General features: G+C 43.0%; 1 long non-coding RNA gene and 1 pseudogene across 2 annotated transcripts in view; one reads left to right on the top strand and one right to left on the bottom strand.

The window, feature by feature from the left end:
* The window catches only part of LOC116275784, a 113,995-nt gene that overhangs the window by 66,351 nt on the left and 21,945 nt on the right, over nucleotides 1-25,699 (bottom strand). The gene's annotated exons all lie outside the window — the stretch shown is intronic.
* Nucleotides 3,540-4,613, top strand: LOC116275783 (annotated as a pseudogene).

Raw genomic sequence — 25,699 nt, 5'->3', positions numbered from 1 at the left:
ATTGCATTTTCCTGGCAAGTGGGAACAATTGTGTGAAGATACTGATTCTCCTCACATCCATTTATAGGTCACATGTGGTCCTATTGCAGTGTGTCTGGTTTTGCAGCACTGTTGTACATTTGCAGCACTGTTCCAAGCTGCTTCTATGTAGCTGACCAGGCTACCAGCAGGCCTGAAATCCCAGGTGGAGGTAGCCTTTGAGTACATCTCTGCTTGTTTAATCCAGTGGTTCTCAAATTTGAGCATGCACCAGAATCACCTGGAGGCTTGTTAAAGCTCAGATTACTGAGCCGTATACCCAGAATTTCTGATTCAGCAGGCCTGAGTAGTACCCAATAATTTGTATTTCCAACAAGTTCCCAGGTGCTGTTAATGCTGCTGGTCGGTGAACTCGACTTAAGAGAACCATCAGATTAGTCAAATGTCAATGTAATGGGGAATGAGTAGAGCAGTCTGGACTCTGAGGCTCTTGGGATCCCCTTTAAATCTAGACAAATTTCCATCTTAATCTCAGTAACTTTCAATGGGAGCCAGATCTGGTAGGTGACTGTCATTTTTTACTGCCTTCTTTCTATACTTTGTCAGTGGGGAAGTATTGGAAGAGCAAGAAGGCAGCAGAGTTGGCTGTGCATGCGTGCGTGCGTGCGTGCATGCGTGCACGTGTGTGGCCAAGCACTTGAGATTTCAAGGCTCATGGGATTTAGACACAAATTCCTGAAAGTAAGTGCTAGCCTTTATATCCTCTATGTAGCCCAGTAAATCCTAGTCTAAATCTCCAATACCTCTCTTGAAACTTGACAGAATAGTATGCCTAGAAGAATAAATGGCCAAGAATAAGAAACAATTCTGACAGGGGTTGGGGGAAGAGAGGTAGGGAGGATTTATCTGCCTTTTATAAAAACCTGTTTTAAAGCAATAGTAATAAAAACAGCTGAAGTGCAGTCATAAAGAGAAAACTGTATATAAATCATACAAAAAGGACCCAGAATTAGATCAAATTATATGAAAGGTGGCTATAACGTGTGAAGAGCTGAACATCAGTAAGCAATATGGAAGGAAAATTTAATAAATCATGTTGAAATATTGAGGATTGAATTTGAAAAAGGAATTAGATTCACTAAATCTAATTCTGCTCACCGAAATTAAAGATAAATAAAGATGATAAATCATAGAGAAAAAAGGTTACATAGTACACAATTTACCATTTGCCATACTTCTCTTTGGAAGTGTAGGAGAAGTGAAAGAGAGCACTTGGGGAGTGACTCCCGGACATAAAAAACGTCAGTATCTTTTCTCATTTCATCCCTGCAGCAGCCCTGTGAAACAGCTACTACTCTCTACTCTTAGATATGGAAACCGTGGCTTGAGAAGTCAAGTTATTTTCTCAAAGTCAAATAGGGAGCAATCAGAAGAGCCTCAATCTGTCTGACTCTCATCCTGGGATGCCCAATGACTGCCAGCCAGTCAGGGTGCAGGGGAGGTGTAGCTGCCCAGATCAGAAAATGAAGCCCCAGTGCCAGTCCAGTCCTAGAGGGGCCTGGGATGGTGGGAAGAGGAACAAGATAGAACCAAGGTTGAGGGTGAGGCAGTACCCCAGTGGTACGAACTTGGTGAGCCTAGCAAGGGCAAAAGGCAGTAAATGCATTCCAGGGGCTGTGGGGGCACCCAGGGAGCTGCCTGAAGCAGAGGGAGGAGGATGAGCTTCTGGGTCCCAGGGAAGGTTGGATGTTTGATGGAGATACTGGGGGGCACATATGAGCCAGAATTTGTCATCCACCTGACTTGTTCCTTAAACATCCAATCTGATATGGTTTGACTCTGTCCCTACCCAAATCTCATCTTGAATTGTAATTCCCATAATCCCCATGTGTTGTGGGAGGGACCAGGTGGAAATAATTGAATCATGGGGGCGGTTCCCCCATCCTGTTCTCATGATAGTGAGTTAGTTCTCATGAGATCTGATGGTTTTATAAGGGGATTTTCCCCCCCTTTTTGCCCAGCACTTCTCCTTGCTGCCACCCTGTGAAGAAGAATGTGTTTACTTCACCTTCCACCACGATTGTAAGTTTCCTGAGGCCTCCCCAGCCTTGTGGAATTGAGAGTCAATTAAGCATCCTTCCTTTATAAATTACCCAGTCTCGGGTATGTCCTTATAGCAGTGGGAGAATGGACTAATACACAATCCCATCTGCCCTGACATAACCCTGGCACCCCTTTTATAAGAGACCTGTAGAAGGCATGTGGTGTCACAAAAAAGCAGGTTCATTGGGTCAAGGAAATGGTTTTACTTGTGTGTCTGCCACTTTCTAGGTGCATGGCTTTGATCCAATAATCGAATCCCTGTTAATTTCCTCAGTTGTACATCAGGCTAACAATGCCTACCTCACAGAATTCATGTGGAGATTACATGAGACAAGTCAGGAAAAACACCAAGCTTAATAAATGGTGCAGAGTAGACATTCAATCAATATTTGTTGAATAAGTGAATGCATTATATATATATATGTATATATATATATTTCACTGTATATATTTACTTATTAGCTCTGGAGGGGGTTTATCTAGCTAGCTCTGCTCAGAAGACAAGAATTTCACATTTTTCATCAGTTTTAGCTGAAACATTCCAATTTAGGAAACTGGGTCAAGCCATATCACTGTGCATTAATTATAAGTTGTGATTCCAGCAACCTGTAGAAAGATGAGAAAATGGTCCAGTACCTGCAGTTTTCCACAGCAACAAATGTACCTCTGACAGTTTCCATAATCACCATCCTTTACAATTGCTTGGGCCTTCATTGTTTACAAAGAGCTGCTCACACCCATGATCACGTATAACTCACCTTCAAGGAAGTTGAGTTATTCCATTTTGTAGTTGAAAAAATTAAGGCTCCAAGAGGTGAAAGAACATGCTTAGATCATGCCTGGTGGTTGGTGGCAGAGAAGCTGGAATCTCTGGGATGTGCCTAAATTGATTATCACTACAGCATTTGCTTGGTTACTTTGTTAAAGGCATAAAGGATGAATTCAAGGAGGATCCTGCCTGGTGTTATTTGCCTCTGGCTCCCCTGAACCCCTCAGGTAGAGGTTCTGAGGGTCCTATCTATATATTACAGCCTATCCCTGCTCCAGAGCCAGTTTGGAAGGAGAAAGAGGTGAGAAGCAGCCTCAATCCTCTAGACTTATGGGGTCACAGGAACTATTTCCATAATATCATTGCATTCTGGGACCTGATAGCCCAGTCAGGATGCTGTCATCTACTTGGAAGCCATGGAGATGTGGCCAGATAACTTGGGTCAAGTCCGGCTCAGGGGTGGTGGTGTTTATTTGGAGTGACAAGATGTTACACAGGTGAGGAAAAAAACCTACTATTGATTTTTTTTTGTGAAGAGACAAAAACTGAGTGGTTGTGGCCATGTTGCCGACCTCGAGCAGCAGTTGGCTTCTCCATGTAGAACCTGGGAGTAGGAGACTCAGAATCAAATCTCTTCTCCCTCCACCTCCTGTTTTCAGCTTTGTGAGAAACCTTATCATCAAATGCAATGGCCAGCAACGTTATCAATAAGACAGATCCTCGCTCCATGAACTCCTGTGTGTTCACTGGGAATCTCAACACTCGTGTGGTCAAGAAATCTGACGTGGAGGCAGTCTTTTTGAAGTATGGCAAAATTGTGGGCTGCGCTGTTCATAAGGACTTTGCCTTTGTTCAAAATTTTAATGGGAGAAATGCCCGGGCTGCTGGAGCAGGAGAGGATGGCAGAATGATTGCTGGCCAGGTTTTAGATATTAATCTGGCTGCGGAGCCAAAAGTGAACTGAGGAAAAGCAGGTGTGAAACGATCCGCAGCGGAGATGTATAGCTCCTCTTTTCAGTTGGACTATCAAGGTGATGATGATGATACGATGTACAGTTACTCAGCACGTGTGCCGCCTCCTCCTCCTATTGCTCGGGTTGTAGTGCCCTGGAAACGTCAGTGTGTATCAGGAAACAACTCACAAAGGGGCAAAAGTGGCTTCAGTTCTAAGAGTGGAGAGCGGGGATCTTCCAAGTCTGGAAAGTTGAAAGGAGATGACCTTTAGGCCATTATGAAGGAGTTGACCCAGATAAAGCAAAACGTGGATTCTCTTCTGGAAAACCTGGAAAAAATGGAAAAGGAGCAGAGCAAACAAGCAGTAGAGATGAGGAATGATGAGTCAGAAGAGGAGCAGAGCAGCAGCTCCATGAAGAAAGATGAGACTCACGTGAAGCTGGAGTCTGAGGGGGGTGCAGATAACTCTGCTAAGGAGGAGGACGTACTGGTTGATGATGATAATGAGGATGGGGATGACCAGCTGGAGTTGATCAAGGATGATGAAAACGAGGCTGAGGAAGGAGAGGGTGACGAGACAGCACCAATGGCATGGATGACTCTTAAGCACACAGTGGGGTTTAGAAATCTTATCCCATTATTTCTTTACCTAGACGCTTGTCTAAGATCAAATTTTTCACCAGATCCTCTCCCCTAGTATCTTCAGCACATGCTCACTGTCCTCCCCATCCTTGTCCTTCCCATGTTTATTAATTCATGTTGCCCTGTGCCTAGTCCTGTTTTCACTTCCTTTGGCACTCCTAGTAGTTTTGTTAAGTCTTACCTTGTAATTTTTGCTTTTAATTTTGATACCTTTTTATGACTTAATAAAAAGGATGTATGGTTTTTATCAATTGTCTCCAAAATAATCTCTTGTTATGCAGGGAGGACAGTTCTTTTCAGTCATACATAATAAATTCAATAGTTGCTTCCCGAACTGCAAAGACAATCTTATTTAGTTGAGTAGCTCCTGAAAGCAGCTTTGATTAGAAGTATGTGTATTACACCCCCACATTAATGTGCTGTGTGGGGCAGTTCAACACAAATGTAACAATGTATTTTTGTGAATGAGAGTTGGCATGTCAAATGCATGGTCTAGAAAAATAATTGGTGTTATAGTCTTAAGATTTGTTTTCTAAAGTTGATACTGTGTGTTATTTTTGTGAACAGCGTGATGTTTGGGATCTTTTTTTCCTCAAAATAAATAGATCCTTATTAAACTAGGAATTTGGAGGAAAAAAACCCCTGTTTTTTTTAATTTTTGTATTTTATTATTGTTTTCTTCAAGCTCTTTGTTTTACAGAGTCCTCCACAAAACCCCTAGAATGTACTAGATATATTTTTCTTGAAGTCATAATCATTATGCATACAAACATAACGCTACTCAAATTCTATTTCATTGAGATGCATGTTGCATTGAGGAGTCAAATAACTTGACAGAGAGTGGAGACTGTTTTTCAAAACGGCTTTTACATCCTAATGAAAGTTTGGGAAGTATATCCTCTCTGCCTTTTCATCAGTGCTTTGTGGTCCAGCTGGCACCCTTTTTGAAGTTTTTGTTGTGTGCTAAATTGTTTTGTCCTTAAATAGGAGAGGCTCGAAAACATTAAGATTTCAGGAAAATTGCAACAGCTGGAGAATGGAACCCCTACTTTCTTCTGTTTTGTCTTTTTAATTACTACTTATAGCCCCAGTTACCTTCTGAACTCTGAAGTGTTACCTCAATGTTACTGAAAACAAGGAAACTTTTATTTCCTGATATTCCATAGTCTGCCTTCCCAGGTGACTGAAAACATAGAGAATGTCACACATTTATTTTACCCTAAATAATCTTTTACTCATATTAGCTAATCTTTGTGTCTTCTCTCAACTTTATTAATTGCAGTGATTGCATTTTTAGCATCCAGTCTTCTTAAGATGAATATATTAAGCAGCTGCCAATGTTGTGATACCTCATCCTTGAAAGGCCTAGTTCATTTGTGTTTTTACTTCAGTTTTTCCAGCACAGCAGAAAATGGCATTTATAATTTTTGTGCACACAAACCTTGGATTCCCCTATAAAGTTTCTATTGTTTCATAGCATGCAGCACTGGCATTTTTTCATCCTACTGCATTACAGGCAAAACTCATGTCTTATTTATAAGGATTTTATAGATCATTTTATGTAACAGGTGACAAAAGCAGAATAGAAGAGGCTGAACTATGGACTACCTTTGGAGCCAAGATACATGATATAATACACTTTCATACACTTTCTTTTGTATGTTAATCGGTCAAAAATACTACCCACTTGATGTTTTCTGATCTGATGTGGGGAATATGGGCGAGGAGAGAAGCTCATGTTACACAGACTTTTAGTAAGTAACCCATGACTAGAAAATAAACGGATACTTAAGAAAAAGAAAAACAAAAAAACCCCTACTATTTGTTCAGTGCCTCCTATGTGCTGTCCCTACACTATCCATAATCCCCACGGCATCTTGCGATACTATTACTATTCTTTGTACTGATGATGGAACAGAAGATTGGAGAGTGACATTTTACACAGCATCTCAAAGCTGGCAGTGGTCCAACGGTTCCAGTCCAGGTCTGTGTACTATGATCTCACACTTTTCTCATCAAGGGGACTAAGGGGCTCCTGTAACAAGACTAACTCTAGTATCCTCTATCTTTCTGGGGAGAGCTCAGTCACAGACTTTGATCACTACTGCTACTGGGAAGGTAGGAATTAAGCACAATGCTCTGTTTGGATCCAGTAACTGAATTATACTCAACTATTGGATTCCCACAGAGTGTCTGTGCAGATGGAACAGGGCCTTCCTCCCCTACCCTATGCATGTGCAGAAGGAGAGGCCTGACAGGGGGAACCAGGCTGGAGTTTGGAACACCAGTAGCTGTAAAGACCACCTGGGGACTCTGCATGAGACTCAGCATCTGCTGCCTCTGGGGCCAGGTGTTATGGTCTTCTTCTTCCCTAAAGGCTGCCACACTAACCTGGCTTACTCCTTCCTCTTCCTCCCTGGGGGAAGGGAGGATCTGATAAAATTGATGAGATTGAAAAAAGAGCCCGAAGTTGGACCCATCAGCCCCTCCCAAGTGCTTTCCCCTTTGGCCCTCATGCATGTGAGCACAAGTTTTCCTCCTGTCCTCTGTCTCTCTGATGCTGTGGCCTGTTAGGGACAAGCCTGTGGTTTTGGGTGGGTAAACCCAATTCAGGGAAATGTATTGGGGAACCCAATTGCAGCTGCAGATCCAAGGTGCCTTTTCCAGTTTAGCTTTACCTGCTATGAAGTGGACTCTGGTGACCGCTGTTTCACATTGCTTGGAGCCTACTGTGGAAAAAGGATGGATTGACTTCCATCTCAGTGGTTGCCCTGAAATGCCAATGTGGGGAATCTGGGCGAGGAGAGAAGTAACCAGAGGGGGCATACCGGCATGCCTTCACCATGTAGTTGTTTCTGCTGTCCCAAGCTGGATGGACACTCCTGAGATACGTTGCTACTTGCTCCCCTGCTCCCCACGCCCTCAATGTTTTATAGATCCCAGGGCACTTGGCACACCTGGATTGAGGCCCCAACCTACCTCTCCAGGCTCGTCTCCCCCATGCTCTGACCTGCCTAGTCAGCTCTAGCACAACACCCTGAATATCCCACTCAATTCCAACATCTGTGGCACCCTTCTGCTGGCAATGCTGAGGGTTAAGTTGGAGAACCTGGCAAGAACCTTAGAGGCCATGCTGCTCAACTCTCCATCCAGAGAAGGGGCTATCTGGACTTGGCTTTCTTGTCTTGCTTCTTGGAGCAACCACTCCTGGGACTTGGTATTTCTGGTTCTTCTAAAACATTTCTTTAGACTAGAAATCTGCCTCCTTGCTACTTATGTCTGGTGCGGGTGCTGTGGGTGCCACCTCCACACATTCCCGGCAGTCCTCCCCAGGTACTTGTTCCCTCTCTGGTTCCCTGTGCCATAGTAATTAGATGGTGTTTCATCATTCCATGACATGAAACAAGTGTTGCTAACTTTTTCCTTCCCTCTCTCGACACCTGCCTTATCCTCTCAAGTAGTTCAGAACTCCTTGAGGCTGGGGCTATGCTCCAGCCATCTCTTTACTCCTCCCACTTAGCACAGAGGAGGTTTCAGGAAAGCCTACACAATTGTCTGGGCCCAACATCTTGCCCATCTCCCAACATTTCAACATGGAACTGAAGGGGTGGGTTGTGCAAATGGCCCCATTTGCTCATTGCCCACTGAGTATCCATGGGTCAACCTGGAACTTAAGTTGCTCACCACCTAAAGGAGGAAACTGACATGCAAGCAGAAAATCAAAATACAGGGCAACCTCACTAGAAAGGAGGCCTATAGAGAATGCTGCAGGAACGTAGGAAGGAACAATCAGCAGACCAGTGCTAGGGTCAGCTGGGCCCAGAAAAACTGAGCCTGGAAGGAGGGGCAGGAGTAGCTCATTGACATGGCCTCAAACGTGGCCTTTTATCTCCAATCGTTAGACAGCTACAGAGGTACATGGACAGTTTTGAAAGAAGGTCATCATCATATGACTATAAACTACTGTTCCATACTTAGGGTGACCAGCTTGTCCTGGTTCACCCAGGACTTTTCTGATTTTAGCACCAAAGTCCCTTCAATCCCAAGCAGATCGGGGTGGATGGTCACTTAGAGCTAAGTCTGGAATGGTAGCATGAATTATTATATGCTATAAATCCTTTCATTATCTTCAGACCAGCACAATTAAATTGTATCATAATGTTTTTGTGCCAATAGCATTAGTGGGTTAGTGGCAAACATTTAAAATTTGTTGTCCCCTCTCTTTTTTTTTGAGACAGAATCTCTCTCTGTCACCCATGCAATGGCATGATCTCGGCTCACTGCAACCTCCACCTCCGGGATTCAAGTGATTCTTGTGCCTCAGCCTCCCAGGTAGTTGGGACTATATGTGCACCACCATGCCTGACTAATTTTTGTATTTTTAGTAGAGACAGGGTTTCACCATGTTGGTTAGGCTGGTCTTGAACTGCTGGCTTCAAGTGATCCACCCACCTTGGCCTCCCAAAGTGTTTGGGATTATAGGTATAAGCCACTGTGCCTGGCCCCTGCTGCCATTTTTGAAAACTTGTATGAGGATTTCTTTATATTTTAAAAGTACTGAATGCTTCAGTCTTCGAGAGGCTCTGGCTATGGGCAGAGGGTGAGGTGAGAGATGGCAGGGTGTATTTGGGGGCCTGCAAAGAGTGGGAATATTGAGGCCCAGGGAACATGCCTTTGTGCAGGAAGGGTTGTGGAGGGGACCCTGAAGGGGTCAGCAGTGGTCACAGGGCCCCATGGACCAGGCCAGTGATTCCATCTCATAGCCTTAGAAAGTCAAAAAAGATGTCATGTAGAAAAGTGCCATGGTGGGACCAGAAATTCCATGCGGATGCAATTTTGGAGAACTGATTAGGGTAGGGGGTGTAGAGGCCAAGATCAGAGGCAGGGAACCATTCTGGGGGCTGCCGTATCATGCAGGTACAGTTCTACAGATATGGAGAGAAAGGCACTTTTAGTAGGAGAAAATAGACAGGATTCGGTAATTGGTTCTTTGGTTGAGGAGGTGACTCACTTGGGCTTTGGGTGGTGAGGCATTGTCAACTACCAAGACAGGAATTTAATCAGGAAAATACCTTCAGAGGGAGATGCTGCAATTGATTTTGGATGTACTGTTTGGGCCCTGGGACCACCAAAGATTTAAATGTCTGGAACTTAGGAGAGAAACATGGGCTGGAGATAAATATTTGGGTGTCATCCACCTTCCAAGTCCAAGGCAATTGAAATGGACAAGTGACAAATGGAGGATAGGAATGAAAATGTTAAGAGGCTTCAGTCCAAAGAGTGAGGGGAAGGTTGATGGTTGAACTGGCCTGACTAGTTTAGTGGCTTTTGCTAGTGTCTTCAAGGTACATGTGCAATGTCCAATCCTCAGGAACCATCTGGAAACTCTGTCCTTTCTTGCATGACCTAGATATGACACTAATAATACCTGTTGACTTCTCAGGATTGTGAATGCACAGGGCTTATTATGCAAATAACCTGTTCTGTAGCACAGGCAGGGCAGGCAGATCATTCCCACATTCCTGTCCTCTCCTAGTATTCTGGAATTGTCTGCAGCTGCCAACGCATAGCCCTTGTCTTCCTGGAGGTATGTGAAAGCTTGTATGTGAGCATCTCTTTAAAACAATGATCAGAATTGTCTTAAAACCATTCTGGTTGTGAGAATGTTTAATCAAGGTCAATTTCTATATCCAGATAGAAAAAGCTGGTAAGAAGAGCAATGTCACTGGGACTCAGGAGACTCAGGACCAAGCTCCCTTTGAATTCCTGTAAAATGAGGGTGTTGAGCTAGCTAAGCCATCAAGACCCAGTTCAGACATGCTAAATGTGTGATCCTAGTCAACAAAAACAGACCATGGCTACTCAGTGCATGAAGCAGAAATACTAAAATGTATTTCAAAACAGGGAGTTAAAATGGTAATTTTACCATCTTATTTATTCACTCAATAAATATATGTGGAATACTCACTAAAGGTCAGACATGCTGCTGGCTATGGGTAGAGCACTGTGGAGCAAACACAGACTCTGCTGGCCGCTCTTAAGAGTCCAGTGGGAGGAACCCACTGAAGCAGCAGCTACAGGTGTGAGAGAGGCCAAGGGAGAGGGAGGCCGGCGAGGAGGCTGCTGCAGTAGTCCTGGTTCCCTAAGCTTGTTCACAACCTTCCCGCAGGCTGGGCCTAGCCCATCTCTACTTCCATAAGAAAATCTATAATCCCAGCTATTTGGGAGGCCGAGGCGGGCAGATCACTTGAGGTCAGAAGTTTGAAACCAGCCTGGCCAACAGGGTGAAGCCCCGTCTCTACTAAAAATACCAAAGGTAGCCGGGCATGGTGGTGGGTGCTTGTAATACCAGCTACTGGGGAGGCTGAGGCAGGAGAATCACTTGAACCCAGGAAATGGAGGCTGCAGTGAGCCAAGATCGCACTGCTGCACTCCAGCCTGGGCGAAATAGCAAGACTCCATCTCAGAAAAAAAAAAAAGAAAGGAAATCTGCACCCACCCGCTCTGTAAGGACTCCACCCTGGGATGGAATGCGGCCTGCCGCTCATCATTCCAGACTGCCGAGTGTCAGTGCACATTGACTCCTCATCTTGTGACTGAACTATTTTTAACTGACTGTCGCCATGGCAGCGTGAGAACCACTGGGAAAGATGTGGCCTTTCTGACAGCATTCAAGATGCTGGCTGCCCTCTTATCTCACTGAATCCCCTGTGCACCAGGGCCAAAATAATCTGTATTAAATCCCCACCTTCTATTGACAGAGACGGAGTTAGGACTTCTCTATGTGCTTTCTCATCTGCAAAGTAGGAAAGTAGGGCTTTTAATTAAAACACACACGCACACACACACACACACACAAAACACAAAAACAACTCCTTTTGTGAGTCTGCTGTGGGGAGCCAAACTAGGTTATTAAGCAACAGGAAAGCATTCTGCATGTCCCAACATTAGTTTCTGTTATCAATGTCTTAGCTCACATGGCAACACCAATCCCACAGCCCACCTCTGCCCTTCTCCACCTCCAGTTGTCACTGATTTCCTATTAGCATTCCTTGGATGTCTACAAAGTCTGAAGACATAGACAGTATCATTTACTTTTTTACAGATTACTGATGTTCTTGATGGTATTACCCACATGTGCACGTTTCCAGGAACCCTCCCACCCCAAGCACTAGCACTGGCTGCCCCTAGGAGGTGGGTGCTGACATGTACAGGAGCTCTCTCGGATTTCTTAACACATGGCTGTTACATCCTGCATCCCTGCCTTGCCTTTACATCCTTTAGGGTGGGGACTGTGTGTCCTTTCCCCTTTGTACCCCAGCATCTGGTACCAGGTCCTGAGGATAGATAGACACTTGGTTAATATCTGTTGAATGAAGGAGGAATGAATACAAGGCCAATGAAGAGTGTAAGTCAATGAGACTATTTCAGAGGGTTGGAAAGAGTGAGGATTCGTGAGTGAGGATGGACTTGAGTCAAGGCATGGGTGGCTGGAGAAGGAAGTAATGCTTCTAAAGCACCTCTTATTTAATCCTCACATTGTCCCTGCTTCATGGAAGGGGATGCTGAGACACAGAGTGGATGAGCGAGGGGCCCTACACCAGCTGGTTGGTGAGTGGCTGGGATGAGATGCACACACCTTGAGGGCTGGTTCGGAAGCATTGGTTCTTTCCTCTCTGCTAGGCCCTCTGGGAAGAGGAACAGAGTCTGGGGTGTGTTTCCATTGAAGAAGTGGCCTGGTGAATGTAGTCTTGAGGGCAGGAACCCTCCCTGCTCACAGTATCACAAGTTGGCCTGGAAACCCCTGGCATGGGCGCAAAATCGTGGGTGTGCGTGCAGGGATTTGAAGCTTCCAAGGGAGGAGATGTACCACATTGCAACTTCTGCCAGATTCTCTAAAGAGTCCTCGGGCCTAGGGATGCTCCCTCACTGTGTGGGCAGGACCTCATGGGAAACCTATTAGAGAGGCCAGAGCAGAACAAGGAATAGAAAGGAGTGACGTGAACGTGCCCTGGCTCTTGCGTCCATCCGCACACCCACCCTGTGTGCAGGACATCCCTGCCCTGTGCCTCCAGTTTTTGCTTTTCCCTCATCCTTCACACTGAACTTTCTTTCCTTCAGACCTGGAACTCAACCCACCTCCTTTGGGTCACGGTCCCCATCCTGTGGTGCATGTGTCTGTGTGGATTGGCTTCTTCTACTCTCAGAAGACAAGCAAAATTTTCTTGTTTTCTTGTTTTCAATTTTTTTTTTGGTGTGGAATTATTCTCTTAGATGCTTTAATTAAGAAAAAAAAGTATTTGAGCAGCAGCAGAAGCTTACAGAATTCAGTTGCTGTAAGTAGCTCATACCAAACTTCACAGCTTAAAATAATAATGGCCGCTGAGATGATAGATGAGAAATGGAGGAAGCACTGTCTGGACGTGGCCTCTCTCCCATGGTGGCACAAAGAGAATGCAGCAGACAGAGGAGGAAGTGTGGCAGGGTGTCTGCCACCAGGGAGAAGTTGCACCTGTCTTAGTAGGTAGTGATGTCTTCCTGAGGAAAAGCTGCCACCAAGGGGAGGGAATGGGGCCTCCTGAGATGGAGTCAGTGGAATGACTGCTTGCAAGGGTGTCATGGAGAACCTGTTCACCTGCAAGCCTGACCATGGGGCCTGAGCCTTGCAGAGGGGCCCGGGGAGGCCTTTGACCTGGTCTTGGTTCTGCAGAGAGCCAGGAAAGCACACTTTCAACCAAGGGAAGGAGCACATTCAGAGGCAACGCAGCTTAATAATTTCTTCCTGGGGAGGCCATGGGGACCAGTCTTACTGGAGAGGCTAAGATCCTGTGTGATGGTCTCCTCAGGCCAGAGGAGTTTTACTGGAGGCAGGAGACAGCAATCCTCAGGGAAAATGCTCCTGGCTTTTGCAGATGCTAAGCAGTAGGTCCAACTTTCAGGAAAACCAAAGAGACATCCTGGTCCTGTCTGTGCTGCTGAAAGACACTGGCTCATCCCTTCAGGCTTTGACCTCCCTTCCCTGCAAGCTTTCACAAAAGAAAGGACTTGAACAAAGGGGTCTGATCCCTGCCTTCATCCTAGTCTCCTCCCCAGGCTTGTTTTTAAAAATAACTTCTCTTTTTCTTCTACCACAGTAATTTACCCTTTGTAGGAAATACAGAAATATAGAAAAGTGCAAAGAAAGTGAAAACCAGCTATAATCCAATTACCCAGAAATAACCACTCTTCATATTTTGGCATCTAGTCTTTTTTCCATGAACGTTAATATGTATTACACATGCACATATATGTATTTGTACATATACTTATTTACATGTATTTATTTATAGAAATGCATGATTAAGCAATGACTGCTTTTAGAGAAAAGACATAATATCCTGGTTGAGAACTCAGGCTCAGGAGCCAGACTGCCTGGGTTCTAATCCTGGCTCTGTTATTTGCTGCTGATGTGGTCTTGATCTTTAACTTATCTCTGCCTCAGTTTCCTTATCCATAAATAGCCAAATTGGCTGGTGCAAAATAGTATCTCATTGTTGCCTGAATTTGTAGTTCTTTGTTGGTCATTTGTGTTTCTTGTAATCTGCTTCCTCTCTATCCTTTGATAATCCACCATCTTTGTTGTCTCATCAACTTCTCTCTATGTATTGGCTTCCTTCCACCAATCAATAAGACTGATTACAATGTTTGTTTTAAACATACTCAGATCTCTCCTATTTAAAAAATTAAGCAAAACTCCTTGCTGAATGTGGGGAGCTCCTCTCTTACACTTCCTCATCTGCCTTTCTCAACCTTAGGCTGGTTGTTCCCCATTCGAAACTGCATGGGACAAGGTTACCAATGGCTCCCTGTTGCCAAGTCCACCAGGTGCCTATTAGTTTTCATTCTCACCTGACCGCTTGCCTTTGGCACTAACGTCTACTCCCTCCTTCCCTGAGCACACACTCTCCTTCTTCCTGGTATCCCTCTCCCTACTCTCTTTCCATTCCTTCCTGGTCTCTTTCATACATTTCTCTCCCTGAGAGTTCTTTGTCTCAGTCTTGTCTCCTGGTTCCTTCTGTTTGCTGAGACCCTGGCTGAACTCATCCACATCCATATCTCCATTGCCTTGTCAATGTGGACAGTCCCCAGATCTCTGTCTTTCATTGGGACCACTCTTCTGAGCTCCAGACCCATACACCCAACTGGACACCACCATGAAGACAACCTGCAGAGCCATCAAATCAATGTGTGTCAAACTGAGTTCAGTGCCTTCCATACAGACCCACCCCTCTTTTTGGTTTCTGTCTTTGGAAAGGGTCAGAATCACATCTTTATTAAGGTGTCAGTGATGACTCTGTCAAAAGGAATCAAGGCAGTAGTTACATTAACGGTTGAATTTTTGGAATGAGAAGATGGGGGCAGGGGTGTGGAGGGGCTGCTGGGCCTTCCCAATATCACAGAAGTCACAGATGCTGCTCTGCTTCATATTCTTCTGCCAAACAAGGCGGACCCTGGTGCTTGACAGACAACAAACACTTAAAATTACTAAATGAATGAAAACTCATGGGACCAAGAATAATTGCTTTGCACGAAATGCTTTAGCTGGAAGGGCTCTCAAAGATCATCTAGTCCAACTGTGGCCCACATAAGGGTCTGTGCTTAGCACATTTCCAGTGGTGCAGAGAAAAGACCCTAAGCCTCCCCACTTCCCAAGCAGTGTCATTTTTCCTGGAGCCACTAGACATGGCCATTAGGGACACCCCTGCCATTACCTGAGAGGCACGGGTCCAGGTGGGGGCTCTGACCTGACATTGCTTTCTTTTTACCACCCATGTCCCCCACCTTAGACATCCTTAGACAAGAATGGGGTTCCGTATTTCTTGCAAAGAATTTTCTTAACTCTGACTGGGCTCCCAGGTCCAGAAGTCACATGCGGATGTAGTTATTAACATCTTAGTGAAGGAAATGCTCTATTTGGAAAAATTATTTATTGCAGAAAATTCAAAACATACCAAGAAGAGAGAGAAGAGTGCAAGGAATCCCGTGCATTCATTACTCAAATTCCATTCAATCCCATCAAATCTGTCTCATTCTCACCACCACATTTTTTGTTTGGTTTTGTTTCATTTCATTTCTAGGTAATTTTAAAGCAATATTTGTCAGATTCTTTGATCTCAAGACTCCTTTACACTTTTAAAAAATATTGAGGACCCCAAACAGCTATTGTCAGTTAAATTTTTTATATTTACATTAGATATTAAAACAAAGAAACTTTAAAATATTTACTTATTAATTCATTTTAAAATAATAGTAATACTTATTACATGTTAATGTAAATGACATATTTTAAATGAAAAAAATTATATTTTGCAAAACAATAACTAGATAGAAGAGTGGCATTATTTTACATTTTTACAAATCTCTTTTATGTCTGGCTTAATGGAAGATAACTGGATTCTCGATAGAGAAAATCTTTTTTTCTTTTTTTGAGACAGAGACTCACTCTGTCCCCTAGGCTGGAGTGCAGTGGTGAGATCTTGGCTCACTGCAACCTCTGCCATTCAGGTTCAAGCAATTCTCCTGCCTCAGCCTCCCAAGTAGCTGGGATTACAGATGCCCACCACTACACACCTGGGTACTTTTTGTATTTTTAGCAGAGATACGGTTTTGCCATGTTGGCCAGGCTGGTCTCAAACTCCTGACCTCAAGTGATCCACCCACCTCTGCCTCCCAAAGTGGTGGGATTACAGGCATGAGCCACCGTGCCTGGCCAGAAACTGGATTCTTGTGTTTGCTTCTACATTCAATCGATTACAATTTGTTGTTTGATTGAAATGTGTGAAGAAAATCTGGCCTCACATACAGCCATAGATGGAAAATGAAGGCACCTTTTAATAGTGCTTGATGAGTACTTCCCATGTTGTCACATGAAATACTTAACAGATATATTCTGAAAGGTCAAGATTTAACAAAACTAATAATTTCTATTGCTTCATGTAGTACCTTCTTTTTTTTTTTATTTTTGTGAGACAAAGTTTTGCTCTTGTTGCCGAGGCTGGAGTGCAGTGGCATGATCTTGGCTCACTGCAACCTCCACCTCCCAGGTTCAAGCAATTCTCCTGCCTCAGCCTCCTGAGTAGCTGGGATTACAGGCTGAGCCACCACACCCAGCTAATTTTTTGTATTTTTAGTAGAAACAGGGTTTCACCATGTTGACCAGGCTGATCTCCAACTCCTGACCTCAGGTGATCCACCTGTCTCAGCCTCCCAAAGTGCTGGGATTATAGGCATGAGCCACCGCTCCCATGCCAGTACCTTCTTAAGTGAAATTGACCTTTTTAATTTTTATCTTTTTTTTTTCTTTGAATAGGTGGCTGTAAAGAATACAGTGACTGAGACCAGGTACACTGGCTCGCGCCTGTAATCCCAGCACTTTGGGAGGCGGAGGCTGATAGATCACGAGGTCAGGAGTTCAAGATCAGCATGGCCAAGATGGTGAAACCCCATCTCTACCAAAAAAATACAAAAATTAGCAGGCGCGGTGGTGGGCATCTGTAATCCCAGCTACTTGGGAGGCTGAGGCAGGAGAATCACTTGAACCCTGGAGGCAGAGGTTGCAGTGACCCAAGATCGTGTCACTGCACTCTAGCCTGGGCGACAGAGCAAGACTCTGTCTCAAAAAAAAAAAAAAAAAAAAAGGCATACAGTGACTGTGAGGACTGTTCTATACTGCTGCCTCGATTCCTGCTGGAGCATTGGCAGTTTTATTCATTATTGCTTTTGCATCATCAGTACAAATGTCAAGGCAGTGAAAAAGGTGAGGGACATCGTAATACTGTTATTAAAATAGTTTTGACTCTGAAGATCCCTGAAATAATCTTGGGGATTGCCTCAGATATCTATAGCCTGCACTTTGAAAAGTGCTGTGTTTAAGCAACTCTCAGGCATCACACCACTCACCTATAAATAATTAATATGCCTCTCTAACAAGGGCTTACAAAAACATAACCACACTACTAATATCACTTTGAACACAATTAATAACATGTTCTTTATATCCTCTAATAACACTCAGCCTGTGTTCAAATTTCCCCATACTGCCTCAATTTTTTTTAATGGTTGCTTTGTTTGAATTAGAATCCAAATTATGTCCACACATTGCATTTTTTTTTTATGTCTCTAAGAAATCTATTTCAGTGCCCCCTCCTCTCTCCATTTTCATTTCATTTACTGCATTTGTTGGAGAAAGTGGATCATTTGTGCTATACCATTTCTAGTATTTTAGGTTTGGCTGATTTCATCCTTGTGATGTTATTTGACATGTTTTTTGGTCTCCCATATATATACGGGAGTTAGATCTGGAGGAGGGTTTCTCAACGCTGCACTGTTGATATTTTGGACTGGATCATTGTTGATTGTGGGGGCTGCCCTGTGCACAAAGGGATGTTTAGCAGCATCCCTGGCCTCTAGACACTGGATGTCAGTAGCACATTCCTGGCTGCGAGTTCTAACTACCTAAAATGTCACCAGGCATTGCCAAATGTCTGGGAGGCAAAATCGTCCCCAGTTGGTTGAGAGCTACTGCTCTAGAAACTGCATTAGATTCTGGCTCAGCTTTCATTTTGCCAGGAACAAGTCATAGGTGGTGCTGAGTATTTCTTATGACATCGACCTAATGTCTGATTTCCCCAACTTTCATATGTTAAAATTGATCCCTGACTTCAAGTGTTGTCAAACGAACCCATCAACTTAAAAGATCTCTTACAACCCTTCTAAAAGTTTTAGCACTCATTGATGATTGTAGCCTGGATCCATTACATCATTAGGGGTTGCAAAGTGGTGATTCTTTTTCTCTATTTAAATCATTTGCTTCTGTCTTAATTAGCTGTTCTACTTCTCTAAAGAATAACTTTCCCTGATCAACTACTTGATTATTTTGAAATCAGAACAAAGTAGGAGAAGTACTTGGTTATTTTTCTTCATTTACTAATTCTCAGAAAAATAAGTTTGTGCCCCATTCATTCTTCCATTACCTTTTCTTTCTACTTTGAAATAATTTCAGACTTACAGAAAAATTACAGGAATAGTTCAAAAAGCTTTTCCCTGCCGAACAACCTGAGAGTGAGTTGCTGACATGATCCCCTTTCATTCCCCCATACTTTAGTGTGTATCTGCTATTCACAAGGACCATAGTGTGTATCTGCTATGAACAGCCATCGCCCGACACCCTGCACTGAGTAGCCACCACTGCCACCATCCCCCTGCACCCCCAAAACACAGATGCCCTCCTCACCATGTTTAGCCTCAACTCCCATGTCAGGCTTGCTGTACTGCTTTTTCTGCTATGCATGAGTGTTTTAGCATCTATTTCACTGGACATGCATACTCCAAATAGTGGGTTTCAAAATCACTTGAAATACTCCTCTTATAGTTGTGTAACAAACTTGATATATAGTTTGTTTCAGTTTGTTTCCAGTTTAGGAAATTGGAAATTTGCTTTATTTTATATTTTTAATTACATGAAATATTTTCTTGTTTCCAAATTCAAAACTAAAACCGAGAGAAGTTTAACTTTTAGAATTCGGAGGAATCTTGCTTCCTTCCATGTTTCTTCCATTCTGTTTCTTCTCTCTCCCTGTAGATAAATAATTTTTATTAATTTTTGGCTTATACTTCAATTGTTTGCTCACTCAGTACACTGTTCTATGCCTTGTTTTTAAAATTTTTTTAAACTTGGTGTTATAGCCTGCAGATGACTCCATAGCTGAACACAGAAGTCTTCCTCAATCATTTTTGCTTAACAGCTTTATTGAGTCATAATTTACAATCACAAAATGTATGCATTGCAAGTGTATAATTCAATGATTTTAGTAGATGTATAGAATTATGCAATCACCACACCATCTAGTTTCAGAACATTTCCATCACTCCAAAAAGTTCCCTTGTGTCCATTTGCAGTCAATCCTCACTCCCAAACCAGCCCCAGGCAACCACTGATCTGCTTTCTGTCTCTAGACATTTGCTTTTTCTAAACATTTCAGGCAGTCATATGGTATTTTGTGTCTGGTTTCTTTCACTTACCACATTCTTTAAGCTTCATTCATGTTGTCGCATGTATTCGTACCTCAATTTTAATTGCCTAATTGTACCCCACTGTATGACAATACCACGTTTTGTTTATCTGTTATTTGTTAACCAGTTGATGGCTATTTGGATTACTTCCAGTCCTTGATTATTATGAATAATACGGCTATCAACATCCATACATATGTCTTTTTTTTTTTTTTGACAGTCTCGCTCTGTCACTCAGGCTGGAGTACATTGGTGTGATCATGGCTTACTGTAATTTCCACTTCCTAGGCTCAAGTGATCCTCCCACCTCATCCTCCCAAGTAGCTGGGACTACAGGTGCACGCTACCATGCCTGGCCATTTTTTAAAAAGTTTTTGTGGAGATGAGGTCTCACCATGTTGCCCAGGCTCATCTCCAACTCCTGGACTCAAACAATCATCCCACCTCGGCCTCCCAAAGTGTTGAGATTACAGGCATAAGCCACTGTGCCTGACCTATATGCCTTTGTATGAACACGTACAAAATGTTGGATGGATTCTTAGAAATGGAATTTCTGGTCACCCTCATTCATTTTACCACTGCATAGAACTCTGTTGCATACTGTTTCACTTTTCCTTTAGGCTATTACAAATAGTGCTGTAATGGATAATTTATGCATATGTAATTTATTCCTTTTTCCAGTGTATCAGTTTGACAGATTCTTAGAAATGGGTTTGGTGGGTCAAATGATAATCACATATGCAGTTTAGCCAGATATTGCCAAATTCTCTCCATAGGGGTAATGTCATACATCATTCTGTATCCCCACCAGAAATCTATGGGAGTGGTTTTCCACAGTCTTGGCATCAGCATCTATCACGCAACTTTTATATTTTCATGAATAGTTAAGAAATGTTATCTCGTGACTTTCTAATTAGAAATGCTTTCTTTTCTGATTTATACTTTATTCACTCATTCATTCATCCATCCCATACCACCAAGAGGCAGCAGCCCATAGGTTACTCTTATTGCTATTACTATTGTCATAAGTGCCAGGTTCAGTACCAGCTCTCAACAAGGCAGGACATATTCCTGCCACGTTGGAGCTTATATTTTGGTAAGGAAAGACAAATAATACATTTGATAAGTTAGAACATGTTCACATGGTGGTAAGTACTATGATGAGAACTGAAAGAGGATAATGGGGTAGATCAGTGGACGACATCCATTTATTTATTTACTGAGCCCAGGCTCTAGATAAAGGGTTAGGGTTCTCCTGGTTAAGATGTAGACAGAGTCTTTGTTAAGATGACCAGAGAAAGTGTGTGGGTTCTGATAGGTCACACAGAGCAGAAGGCACAAGCTGACACTCCTGTACTGGGTCCTGGGAACAGAGACGAGCAGATGTGGTCTCTGTTCACAGTCAGTACGGGAGAAAGACAAGAAATTAAGCCACACAGTAAGAAAAATGCCCTCATCCTACAGTGAGAGCGTAGGAGAAGGCATTCCAGAGCTTTCCTCAGGTTGTTGACGGGTCAGGGAAGAATGCACAGGGCCTGGGAAGACGAGTGAGGGTAGCTGGCAACCCCACAGGGAGAGCAGCTCAGGCTGCCCCTGGGCACAGAGCACTGACCTCTTGGTGGGACTGTGAAGTAGCAAGGGCCTCTTTGGAACAAACCTCTTCTTGTCCTCCTATTTTCCATGTTCACACAGTTCCTGGGACTTGGTGGTTTGTGATCTTAGGGACTTTACTTCTCCTCTCCATAGGTGTTTCATGGGCCCCCAAAGATGTCTACATCCTAATCCCTGAAACCTATGAAGATGTGACTTTACATGGCAAAAGGGACTTTGGAGATGTGGTTAAGGATCTTGAGATGGGGAAATTATCTTGGATTATTGGGGAATAGGGGAGGGGTTGATGTAATTCACAGCATCCTTATAAGACAGCAGCAAGAGAGTCGGAGTTAGAGATGCGGAGGTCGGAGTGAGCAGCCAGGAGTCAAAGAACATGGGTGGCCTGTGGGCACTGGAAAAGGCCAGGAAACGGCTTCTCCCATGGGACCTCCAGAAGAATGTGGCCCTGCTGTCCTGTTGATTTTAGGCCAGTGAGGCCCATTGCTGACTACTGCTGACTTCTGACCTCTAGAACTATAAGATAATAAATCTGTGTGGTTTTAGGCCACTAAATTCGTGATGATTTGTTATAGCAGTGTATTAGTCTGTTCTTGCACTGCTATAAAGAAATACCTAAGACTGAGTATTTTATAAAGAAAAGAGGCTTAATTGGCTCACAGCTCCACAGACTAAACAGGAAGCATGGCTGGGGAAGTCTCAGGAAACTTACAGTCATGGTGGAAGGTGTAGGGGAAGCAGGAATGTCTTACATGGCTGGAAAGGAGGAAGAGAAGCGGGGAGGTGCCACATACTTTTAAACAACTAAATCTCCATCACAAGACAACACTAGGGAGATGGTGCTAAGCCATTAGAAACCACCCCCGTGATCCAATCACCTCCCACTAGGCCCCACCTCCAACACTGGGGATTACAATTGAACATGAGATTTGGGTGGGGACACAGAGCCAAACCATATCAAGCAGCAATAGGAAATGAATACAACACTTTAGTTTCCTCATCCTCAAAATGGAAGTAATAACAGCTCCAATTTCGTAGGGTTTCTGTGAGGATTAAAAAGCAAATGTCTATTGAAGAGCTTAGTAGGGCACCCCACTCCATCAAGGTGGATGCTGGTTGTTACTGCTCCTGCTCAGCCCTAACAGAGGCCCTTACTCTCATCTTGTTGCCAACTAAAGTCCCAAGGCCTTCATCTTTCCCTCATCCCCCTCCTCATCCCTTAATGGCAACATGGGGGGTTCACAAATAGCCTTCAGGTCAATCGAGTCATTGAATTTTATATTTTGCTTATTGCTTGGGTAAAAATGTTCCTTTGTTGATTTAACACTCATTTCTCTGATTACTAATAGAGTTAAGCATTGAGTCATACATTTATTATCCATTTGTGTTTCTTCTTTTGTGACTTGTCTACTTATGTCCTTTGTTTATTTTCCTACTAGAGTGTTCATCTCTTTTAAATTCAGCCATTTGTCATATAAGTTGGGAATATTTCCCCGAGTACATCATCTGTCATTTCATTTTATTTATTTATGGTGTCTTTAGTTGAAGATCTATCAATCATGTCTTTTATAGCATCAACTTTTATGTTATGCTTTAAAAGTTCTTCTTGCTAGCAAGATTACAAAAATTTTTTCTAATTTTTTGGTAACACATTTATGATTTTATTTTACAGTGTAAATTTTAAACCATCTAGCATTTGGTGTCAGAAATGAGGAATTAATTCATTCCCCAAAGTGACTTATGCATGTCGTGAATATCCATTCCATCACCAATGGTTTGTGATTACATATTCATCATGCATTGACTTTCTGTATACTTGGTTTTATTATTCATGAGTCTACTTTGCCAGTAAGTTGTTACTTCTAATTATCTATGTAGCAAATTTCTAGTACAACAAAAATACTGGACCTCTTTCTTTTACATTATCTTCGTTTTCAACGTTTTATGTACTTTTCTTAACAAAGCTTGGTGTCCATTTAGTTAAGTTTCAAAAAATTTATTTTTGAGACTTTGTAATTGTGTTAAGTTTCTAGATTAGTTCTTAGAGTATTGATGTGTTCATAGATTAAGGCTTTTAATCCAAGTATACAATGTGTTCTTTTATTTATTGAAGTCTTTTTAATGCACTTCAAATAGTGATTTGTGATTTTCTCTATATATGTCTTGTTGTGGGATAGTAGAGTAATATTTAGTCTTTGTCCTTAGTTCCTGTCAGAGAGCTTCTAAAATCTTTGGAATTTCCTGAATGATAAGTGTGACAGGAGCATCTTTTGTTCTAATGAGGTGACTGTGGGTGGGCTTCCAGATACCTTTAAGTTAGGGCTGATCTCCATAAAGAACTAGACTTGATTAGAAGCTTGAAACTTTCGGTGCTCCTCCCCAACCTCTGAGGAGGAGAATAAGTAACTCATCAATGGCTAATGATTTAATCAACATGCCTAAGTCATGAAACCTCCATAAAAACCTCAAAACAATATAGTTCGGACAGCTTTGGGTTGGTGAACACATCAAAGTACTGGGAGGGTGGTGCACTCAGAGAGGGCAAGGAAGCTCCTCCCCAACCCCACCCACACCTTGCCCTGTGTATCTCTTCCATTTGGCTGTTCCTGAGTCATATCCTTTATAGAGAAATGGTAAATGTAAGTTATGTGCTGTATAAGTCTGTTCTCACACTGCTAAAAAAGACATACCTGAAACTCAGTAATTTATAAAGAAAAAGAGATTTAATGGACTCACAGTTCTACATGGCTGGGGAGGCTTCACAATCATGGTGGAAGGTGAAGGAGGAGCAAAGGCACATCTTACAGGGCAGCAGGCAAGACAGCATGTGCAAGGGAACTGTTCTTTATAAAGCCATCAGATCTCATGAGACTTATTCACTATCACAAGAACAGCATGGTAAAAACCCACCCCCATGATTCAATTAGCTCTCACTGCATTCCTCCCATGATACACAGGGATTATGGAAGCTACAATTCAAGATGAAATTTGGGTGGGGACATAGCCAAACCATATCATGTGTTTTCCCGAGTTTTGTGAGACATTCTAGCAAATTATTGAACTTGGAGTGGGGACATAGGGAGGTGGTACTCCTTGACCTTGTAGCCAAGTCAGACAGAAGTGTGGGGATTCTGGGGATCTGATACTTGTGGCTGGCATCTGAAGTGAGAACAGTCTTGTGGGACTGAGCCTTTAAACCTGTGGAGTCTGGTGCTAACTCTGGGCAGTTAGTGTCAGAATTGAACTCCATGTTAGACACCCAATTGGTACTGGAATTTGTTGCTGTCAGGAGGGGAAAAAATCCCACAAAAACCTGTCTATTCCTTATAAAGGTTTTTCCTAACCATTGCTATTGTGAATAGGCTCCTTTTCTCATGCTAATTCTTACTGGTGGTGACATAGGAGTTAAGAAAAAATTAGAAAGATAGTGAGGGTATGGGAGTCCTCAGTAAGATATTCCTTTTAATGAAAAACAGCCTCCAAATAATTTTCTTTTCTAAGAAAGAACAGCCTGCAGAATCAAGCTGCAGACATAGACAAGCAAGCTGGAAGCTTGCACAGGTGAATGCCAGCAGTTGTGCCAATAGGAAGAAACTACCTGGGAATAGGCAAGAGAGAAAATGACAGCTCCATCCTCTCTCTTCCTTGCCAACCACATGTACAGCAAGGAGCAGACAAGATGGCAGCTGACTAAGTAGAAAGTCCATTTGCATAATAAGATTGTGGGGGTGACCAGCCTTCCCCACGCATCATGTAAACATCACACCTGGTCGAACCAATCTGTGGGCTCTATGTAAATCAGACACCGCCTTCTCAAGCCTGCCTATAAAATCTGCTGCAGTCTACCCCTTTTTCCCCTTTCAGAATTCTCTCTCTCTCTCTCTCTCTCTCATATGAGATATAGCTACTCTCCTCTCTTTTCTTTTGCCTATTAAGCTTTCTGTTCCTTAACCCACTCCGTGTGTGTGTTTCTGTGTCATTTCAATAATCTTCTCAGCGCAAGATGATGAACCCCAAGTATTTGCCCTAGACAATGATGCCCCTTCAGTGGCATATGGAATAAGTACTCATTTTTGTGCATTTATTGTGTAAAATTATTGATATATCTTTTAGTTATTTTTTCATGGAGTATGTTGGGTTTTCAAGGTGGGTAATAACATTATCTGCAAATATTCATGTTATCTCTAACATTTTAATATTCATGTGTTTCCTTTTTCTTGCCATGCTCATTCCATCTTGGTTTTCAGATCCAGATTACAGCATCTTGAAGGCAAGTAACTTTGGTGTCTTATGCATGCACTGTCATCTGTCAGGTCATGGGGACCACTGTAGGCAATGGTTCAGAGGCAGTGGGTCTTGTATTTGGATCCCACCAGGAGGGCCACACCCAGGCTGGCCCAAAGCCACATCAGTCTCTATTACTGTTCAGTAAAGCCATAGGTGAAGCCAGGAGACTGTTGTGTCAAATCTAAGAAACCCAAGTAAGGATGGAAACAGGAAAGTAAACAGCAAGGATGGAGACCAGGGGGCTTGTAAACAAGAAAGAATGGATGTGACCAATGGGTAAACAGGTATATGTGAGGTGAGTAA

This window comes from Papio anubis, chromosome 7 (genome assembly GCF_008728515.1).
Source record: "Papio anubis isolate 15944 chromosome 7, Panubis1.0, whole genome shotgun sequence".
Classification (NCBI taxonomy): Eukaryota; Metazoa; Chordata; class Mammalia; order Primates; family Cercopithecidae; genus Papio; species Papio anubis.
The sequence above is the reverse complement of the archived record's forward strand: the minus strand, read 5'-3'. Positions and strand labels throughout refer to the sequence as shown.